Source organism: Gymnogyps californianus, chromosome 5 (assembly GCF_018139145.2).
Source record: "Gymnogyps californianus isolate 813 chromosome 5, ASM1813914v2, whole genome shotgun sequence".
Taxonomy (NCBI): Eukaryota; Metazoa; Chordata; class Aves; order Accipitriformes; family Cathartidae; genus Gymnogyps; species Gymnogyps californianus.
The window spans coordinates 54,791,376-54,800,833 of NC_059475.1; the positions used below are offsets into that span (position 1 = coordinate 54,791,376).

The following is a 9,458-nucleotide window of genomic DNA, read 5'->3' on the forward strand; positions in this document are numbered from 1 at the left end:
AGTTCCAGTCAAGCTTTAGAAAGACTCAAAGTCTACATTGCATGGTGGCCTGCCCAGACAGATGAGCTAATTAGCACCGGCGTACTGCCAGGCTGCTCTCGCTTCCCTGCTTCCCTGTCTCATGGCAGCTGCAAGAGGGACTTCAGCTTGTGCCTCTGCCTCTCACAGCACAATGTGGGCATCTTGGCCACCTTGGTAATTCCCCTCTCCCTCCCACCTGCTCCCCACGGACTTCTGCCTTTTTTCAGGGAAGAGCAGTGCTCCTCAAGACATGACATGTTTCTTCACAGAACCTCCAAGAACATTTCTATTTTCTCACCGTTTCACAACTGCAGCTATTTTCCCAGTCCTTGCTTTGCAGAGAGGTAATTCCCTTTATCACCACTGTCAAACCCACCCTTTTACACAGGTGAAATAAGAAACTGTACCATATGTAACACAGGTAACACAGGCTCTAATACAAGTGTTATCCCATGTTCACACCACTTGCAAGATGCCCCCTTAGCCAAGGTGTCCTCTTCTGCTCTTTGTTCTATTGCTTGCACTCCACACAGTATAAGGTAACTGGATAAGAAGGTAAAAACAATCCTGGAGGCTGCAAATCAGCTTCTGAGGAAGGCCTCTTCCTTTTTCTCTTTTTTTCAATGCAGGCATCTAGTGGTTTAGGTGCTTTTAAAGGTATTGTGATAAAAGTCCGAGATGTATTTTTCAATTAACTCATAACAAACACTTGCAGGTCCATCTCATAAGAAATGTCAAAGTCAGCTACCCAGAGGGAATGAGAGATATGAAGAATGGGATGGAAAGCCAACAGTCTCAGCCAGAGCATGCTTTGCTTATGGAGCCATCCATTTCTGATGGACAGTGTAAACCTACTTCTTTCCCAGTCCTTTTCCCCAGACTGAGATGGTTTAAGACTGAAATAATTGTTTCTGACTTATGAAATTGTTTCTGGTTTATGGCAATCTTAGATTTCTGGACGTTGAAGCATGTGGCTGTTCCTGGAAAGGTGAAGTAGGAAGAGCTAGTGAGATGTTCTGACAGCTCTGTAACTTCAACCTCTGAGGCCATAACCTGGAAGCAGTTCTCAGAAATCAGACTAGTCCTCAGGAAAAGCATCCTGTGAATCTTTATCTGGAAGAAAGCTGCAGCCAAAGCCTGGAACCAGGTAAACTTCAGCATGCACAGGAGGGAAGTTTCAAACAAGAAAGTAAAGGACTGAAAGACAACAGTACTTCTAGTGATTGACTTGCCTGTGTCCATAAACATCTAATTATCATAATACTGTACTGTCTTCATATGTATTTTCCTAATAGGAAAGAAATATCATGCTATATGTAAGACAAAAAGGACCAAGCCATGTTGTGTTTGAAGAAGAGAAATACAACTCTTTGCCAAGCCCTTGCAGGAGTCACATAACCACAGACCTTCCATTCTTCCCCATAGATATTTTTTCTCCTGGCCAAATGACAGAGAACAAGCCAGGAATCTAATATATAGCAGAATTACTGAGTTAACATTATGGTTCTCCATTAAAAAGGCTTGGAAACGTTTGTGTGAAATGCATTCATTTGTTTTGGTCTGGCTTTTGCAGTCTCTTAGCAGCCAGTGGTACAATTAAATACACTCCATTCCGGAAAATATTTTCTAGATCCGTTACAACAATGAAACTGTTGATGCCTTCAGACTCCCCATTCTGAGCCCCAACCATACCTCACATATGTAGGTGATTATGCTGCTGGTAACTCCATCTGACATACGCCAGGGGTATGCACGTGGTATTTGGGGTTACCAAGGCTCTGTGAAGGCTGAAGGAGAGCACTGCCTTGAGCAATACATCTCCCACAAGGGCTTCCTGAGCCTAGGCGTTAGTGTGATTAGCAGGTGATGGACGCTGGCTATGTGGATCTCGGCCACAGCACTTCATAGCTGCCAGGTTTCTGGTGGCAATAGAAGCCAGGTTTTCGGCCCTGAATAATTATCAAGTTCTTCGAGAGCTGAGAAATTCACATAGTATTGCACAGGAATATCTATTAATTACCAATTGTGTGACAATTGCTAGGATGTCTGAATACATAATGAAATACATGACATCTGATTTTGAGAAATCAGACACCCCCAAGTGATGGGTCTGTGACATGAATGGCACTATTTTCCTGCAGGGATAACTATTTTCCCATTAAGATAATGATGTGGGTGTGTCGATCAATGATGAGCACCAGGAAAGTCATGCTGTCATTAAAGGGAGACTCTTACCCCACCATCCCTGAAGTATCGTGGGGTCAATCCCCACCAGAACTTTATAAACCTTGCTAAAATATTTCTTTGCCATTATGTTCTAAGAGTGACATGCAGAAAGAACGGTATCATACAGTACAAGAACATAATAGGTTATTCAGTATCAAGACAATGCCAACAAGATGTGACTATTTAGTTGTTATATATTAGAAAACAAATTAAAAGGTGATTACTTTGCAAAGGACCTAAATTATCGTATGATTCTATGATATCTCCTGTTTGATGAGGATACACTCACATCAGAACTATGTGCCTCAGCTTTGTCAGGAATTTTTCTCATTAAGCAGCCTGTGCCTTCTACCGTTGTCAAAATACGGGTTCTTATTTGTGCTTGCATTTAACAGAGCGTTAGTAGGTCTTTCCAGCAGAATATGCAATTTGCTTTTCAGCCCATGACCTTTAAGGCTGTGGCTTATGTTATAGGCCTTTAGTTTCTTCCTAGCAGATGCTGCGCAGCACTGGGAACAATGACAGACCTGCGCATTGGTGCTAACCACTGGCTGTTTGAAATATGTTATTTTCTTTGATTTACTTCAAGCATATTATTTCCCTCTCTGCCCCCATACCCATATACACTTTACTTCTTTTTGCTTGTTCCTTCTTTTATGATCTTTAGCACTACTCAAGATTGCTGCTAGTTTTCTTCCAATGTCTTTTGAACTTCACGTAGTTTGTAGGTAAGGGTTGATTCTGTCTCCACCATGGATTAATCCTGGTTTCTGAGCTCCTTATTTATGCTTTTAGACTTTGTTTCACTTCTGTAGGTAATTCCTTCCTAGTTATGACAACAAATACACAGTTTACTGCTATTCCCACAATGCTTGTTTTCCTTTTCTCCTTATTTCAGAGAGCTGCTCAGTGTGTGCTGTTCCAAAGCTTCTGCTGTGCTGGCAATTCTTCTTCTATGGCTGTTAACCTAAAACAGCCTTTACAGAAGACTACTTTCAGCCATACCATCACAGATTTCTCTTAGGGTCCACATAGGCAGTGCTAAGGCTGCAGCTCCTGTGCGCGCATGGTTGCATGCACTTGCACACCAGATTTGTGTGTAGGCTTCAGTGCAGGCTGGGTTAGAAGCCGTCCTTTGCACTTTGTCCCTCAGGTGGTTCATCAGGCCAGCTCCACCCTCCAGCAACCTCACTGCATTGAAGTGCACACCATTCTGCTTGCACACAGCAGCAGAAACTCTTGACTAGCTAGGAGTAAGGTCCTTCCTCTGCTGCACTGAGGCTTCGTAGTCACAAAATTCACAGTCAGTGAGCAAACCAAGAAACAAAAATCCAGGAAAGAAGCAGCAAAAAACCAGCAGATTGAAAGAAGGAACACTGTCCTGAACAAACCATGACTGCACAGGATTCATGACAACCTTAAGGCTGACAGTTTTGGGGGGGTTGTGCAATCCTTCTGTACTCATTATTTACCACACAAATTTGCTGTCTGCCGCACATTTCCAGTGAGGGCCATTCCCTGATTTTTGTCAAAATAGAAAACTAAGGCAAGACACATGTATGTGGTCCCTACTCCCATTTGAAGCTTATTCCCTACCAACATGATATTTTTTGGTTATCCAGTTCTTAATTCAGCTTGATTTTTCTCCACCCACTTTCAAATGAGTTAATCAACAAGGTTACCTCTCAAAGTGAGATCTGATTGGCAAAATATCATTTAGATATTTTTTTCCTACTAAGAAACAGAGACTATTGATCTGAGTTCCATGAGGAACAACAAACATAAAGTCGCTTGGTATTCGCCTACAGAGTCATTTGTCATTGCAAAGCTGGACTTTGGCATACCATCCTGAATGAGCCATGAGATTTGCCAAGAACTTTTAAATGATCTTCTGTAGAATCAGTTTATCTGTATTACACCAAGACCAAGTCCTTATATGTTTAGAGGTATGAAGCCAACTCTTTGTTACTAAATATTGAACAGACTAAATACAGTTATGAGTAAGAAACTTTTGTCCTTGGTTTACCTGATTTTCAGGAGGGCTTTGAGAGTGAATGTCAAGTGTTACATGGCTGGCAAATAGACATGGAAAGGTTCTTATATTCCTTATTGGTATACTTACAGCTACAATTTACTAATATTGATAGCATTAATTTTATAACAAAGAAAATAAAGATCCCCAAACCAATCAAGAGAATTATATTTTAGAAATATTCACCATAATTTTTAAGCTATATTTTTCACAGACATTTTAAGAGACTAAAGTCTAAAAAGTTGCCATTTATATTTTACATTTTTCTACTGTTTGAGATATTCTATAGCAAAAGTTTTAATCAATCTGTAATTTAAGTGCTTTCATTGGCTTTCTATATTTTAATAAGACATGCTAAGGATGTTGATCTAAAAAATCAAAGAAAAATATAATAAAATAATTTAAATGTTTACTGATTTGTGTTTCTTTCCTTTCATAACTGCACAACTATCTAGTGTAGCTGGTATGTTAAAATGCTATCAATTGAGTCACTATAAAACAACACAATAGCAATAAGTTAGACTCAAGAAACCTTAAGTGAAAAGGTACAAATGTCAATTCACAGTGTGTTTTTACTCTGTAACAGTAATCCACTGTTAACATTTAGAAAGGTGACTTCTCAAATATTACCTGCATTTTGTATGTGTGTCTATGATAGTTTAAAGCAGGTTAACAGTCCCTAGGAAAGCTCTGCTGTTCCTACTGAGGAAATACAAACTCTCTGGAGTTATAATTTTTCATTCCTCCTCTTTTCTACCATAGTCTGACAAGTCTAGCTGGAAAGTGTGATAGCGAAGGCGGCGTCAGTAGCAGAAAAGAGAAACGGCAGTGACAACAAATCCATAAAAAGGAAATTGGTGCTATGCCATGGACTGCTCCACCATACTTTTATCTCAGGGCATTGGCAATAATAGCTATATTAGCAAGATAAAACAGAGTCTTTTCGCTGGTATGGCTTCCTTCCTTGGTAGAATAAACATTATTTGTAAAGCAAAAACAACCTTCTTGTCATCATGAGGAGGGCTTCCACTGAGGAGGAGACAGAGGGAGGCAAGCTAAAACAGCTGCACTCATCAGCCCTTTACATTGGTGTGTCCTCCAGTGTCCCAGTCGCTGATCCTGCAGCTTCACGCCATACTTGGTTAAAAACCAAAGAAATTAATGGAAATTCACTCCAGTTTTAAGGGAATCTGCATTTAAGACTAGTCATCAAAGGTTAGTGGGTTAAACAGACAGGACTTGTACCTCGCACCTCCTTTTCCCTGTTTCCCTTCTTCGGCTCTCCTGTACACACACCGTGAGTGTACAGCAACAGCTACATCATCCAGAGACTTTGAACCATCTCAGATACCCCACGGGAGCATGTCAGGAAGGGCTGCTTCCAAAACTGATGAAAAGTGACTTGTATTTCATTAACACCAGAAGCTATACCCAGCTGTAGACTGGGGGAAATACCAGTGACTTTTGGACAAGGAAAAATAGTTTTTGTGTTTTAACGGATTGATAATGTATATAAGGATAATGGTTGAAAGATGAGCACTAGTACATAGTGGTATGCACACATGAATGTTTTGCTGGATCACAGGAATTTAGCCAGCAATGTGCGTAAGTGCATGTCCTCTGGTCAATCAGTCATTTTTCAGAGGGTTTACAATTTTCCCTATGAAGAGGACGGTGCGGGTGTATTTATCCAGAATCACCAGGAGAAAGGGCCTGTTGAATCTGACTCGAGGTGGACGAGGAAAATCACCAGATCTCCAGGTAACCTCCTTCACCGTGGCCCCCGCCGCTTCAGTGCCGTTCTCATGAACATTCAGCACGGCTCTGTGGATCACCTGCAAGGACAAAAAGCAAAACAGCCTCCAGCTGACAACCCGGCAAGAAGAGAGCAGCCCGCCACCCTCCTCGCTCTTGCCAAAGGTAGCCCTGCTTGGGGTGAGACTCTGCAGCACCAGCCTCCGTGAAGGTCATCACCAGCCGCTCCCCTTCCCACCTCAGCGCAATCAGCCATCAGACCACTCCTGCTAGCCTCCTTCACTGCGTGTGCAGAAAGTAACCCTCAAACAGCAGATAGCCAAAGACCGCTCAAGATGACTGATGGCAAGAAACTCTGGAAGCAAAGAAACCTGCTAATTTAGCCTAGACTTAGCTTTGCCTTTGGCAGCTTCATGTATTATTGTGAATTTACCCTATCATCTAGCTGAAAAAAATAACTTTTTGAGAGCACTAGAAGGGCAGGAGTAACAGCCTTTTGCCCTCTGTAGGAGGAATTAGAGGAAATTTTACCAAAGCTCATGTGCTACTTTTAGATAATTTTGTTTAGTAGCCAAAAGAACATTTAATTACGTGTATGACTTCTTCTTTGTTCTCAAACCATGTATGTATAACCCCTTGTAAGCATGTTTGGCTTCAGGTTTAGGAAAGATAGGACTTGTTTTGCCTCCAGACCGGCAGCTGTTGATGATTGAGTGATGCTTCAGAGAGACTGGGATAAGCTTTTCATGGGATATTAATGTCAGGTTCCTGGGAACAGACAAATCCTGTGGTCACTGTGTTTCATGTGCTGACTTACTTTTGAAACCATCAGTCCAGGCTCCTCAGTAATCCCTGACAGATCAGCTTGTTCAGTGAACAGATCAATGATACCCACTTGTTTGACTATCTTTTTCACATCATAGGTACCAGAAATAGAAAACTTTGGAATGTGCAGATGTATTTTTCTGTAACAAATAACACAAATAGAGACAAATTGTCATCTAGGTAACACTCCTCAATAGCTTCAGTATAGTGACACATCACATTTATTTTTCTGAATGTTAAAAGTCTGCTCTCAGGGTTCAGATAGCACTTCTGACCAGGTTAGCTATCTCATGTGGAAGGTTGGAGCAGAATGAGCCCATGTTATCCTCTGCCTCTACAGTGGGGTTCAAGGAGGGGGGTGGAAGGCACAACTATACTAGCTTTGTGGCGAACAGAGCTACTACTGTCAGGTAGAAGGTTTTTTTCAAAAGATCATAGCTAGCTGTCCTAAGGCTGTTCAAATATACAACAGGGCCTGGGCCACCACAGAAATCCTGCAGTAATGGTGAATGAATAAAATTTCTGCTTTTACGTACAATGCCCTCAACACCCTAACTCCCAATAGCTACTCCATTGTAGTTTCACAATGCCCATATGAAACAAGGGTCTGTTAACTTCATCATGGTGCTAAGCAACTTGTAATTGAGCCACGAACTTAACCCAAGTTCAATGCCCTATTTGTTCACTACCCAGAGTTCTGTTTCATTTTCCAGCTAAGAAAAGGAAAGTCCTGCACAAAGAGGGACCATTAAGTGAAAAGAGTTCAGTAAAATAACCTGGCCTTTAATGTTTTGTCTTGGTGAGATAAACACTACTAATCTATAACGTGGTCATCTCTCACCTTAGCAAAAACTCTTACCTGTCTTGGAGGAACTTTTCCCATTTAGATACAGTCCTTTTCAAGAGAGCATCTTCCACCTGCTTCATCTTCCCATCGTCAGGCAAAACAAATAATGCTGCAGCATTTCCATTGTAAGGTATCTGAACCAGCCAACAGGACAGCTCTTCATCAAAGTAATTTCTGTAGTAACCCTTTCGATACATCATGTCAACTTTTACAGATGTTTTCTGATCCACAAAAAAATCCTCCTTTTTTGTATATGAAGTACTGAAGGGTTTCTCCCAATGGGCTTATGACAAAAAGAAAAATAATTCAGTGATTCCACAAAGAGGAATGGTCACGGTGAATACAACAGGATCTAGTCCCACAGCCTTCCTTTGACTAAGCAAATGTCTTTTTTTTTTTACTGCATCCTCAGGTGTTGCAGCATTGCAGCTCTTTTTTTTTTATTTATTTCAGGTGCTTAAAGATAATTACAGACAGATAATATTGAAAACACCATCTTTCACTAGAGCATGAGTCTATAACCACATTAAAGGATTTACCAAATTCAGCAAAGATATTTGTTAAAAAAACCAGTCTTTCACTCAACCAGGTGAGGACACATTTATACTGAAAACAGATATACATGGTTTTATAGCAATATTTTCCAGATACTGAACACGGTTTCCTCCATTTAAAATATTTAAACTACAGTTTCTTTCTCTTAAGTTTTCATTCCTTACAATAAGCAGTAAGCATCTAAGTTACAACCTTTGCACACTTTGATATTTCTTACCTTTAAAGAAGACATAATTAACAAGAACCATTGCAGTGAGAGGATCAAGATTTTCCACTAGTTTAACAATTTTCCCACTTGTCTTTTCCTCAATATAACTATTGATCTGATTCTCAGCACCAGAGGAGTTGTTAAAGTCAGTAGAAAAGACTTCAGATTCATAAAAGCTTTTGACATCATCCAAGAACTTCTGTAGTGGTTTTAGTGTCTCTTCTATAAAAAGGGCATTGCCCAGGCTCAGCTGGAGCTCACTGTCTGAACGGTTCAGCATGTGGAGGAGTTGGCAAAAACCTTCATGTATCTCCTGCTCCTGAGTCTTTTCCAGGTTAAAGGCAAGCCCTTCCAGAATCTGCGTCAGTGTCGCTGACTTGGCACCGAGTGCCAGCATTGCAAAGGAAGCAGAGATGCTTATGGGTGAAAAGAAAATATTTTGATCGGTTGCTTCGGATGTGACCAGCTTGTAAAATGAAAATGCAAAGTCAGCATTGCTGGGAACCAGTTTGACAAAGGTTTTGTTCTTATCTGGATGAAATCCTTCCCTGTGAGAAGTGCGTCCTGGGTAATATGTCCCTTTAGGATCATCCTGCTTATTGCGGTAGCGAGGACGCTGATGACACTGGGCAACAGTATACAAACCAGCCAGCAATAAACACAAGGAGAAGGTGGGCTTCATTTTCCTTTTAACTGTTTCTGGAAAAGAGTTAGACATACAAAACATGGCATGGAAATTAATTTCTTCATGCTGTGTGCTCCAGCCAAGTAAAATGAGGCTCTCAGAACACACCTGTTCTCCAAAATCCCACACTTTTATATTTCACATTCCTGATGCATGCCAGTGATCCCCAGGTGCCTCCTGATACACTATTTGTATAACCAAGTACTCTCTCAAAAGAGGTCATTTTGATCATATTAACTTTTAAAAAATAGGGCAGGACTGATTTTTTTAAAATTTGCAAATAACTGGAAGCTTATGACCTTTT

The 9,458-nt window shown here is 40.8% G+C and overlaps 1 pseudogene; it reads right to left on the minus strand.

The window, feature by feature from the left end:
• Positions 1 to 5,907: 5,907 nt before the first annotated feature.
• On the minus strand, positions 5,908 to 9,219 carry LOC127016669 (alpha-1-antitrypsin-like; annotated as a pseudogene).
• Between the last annotated feature and the right edge of the window lie 239 nt (positions 9,220 to 9,458).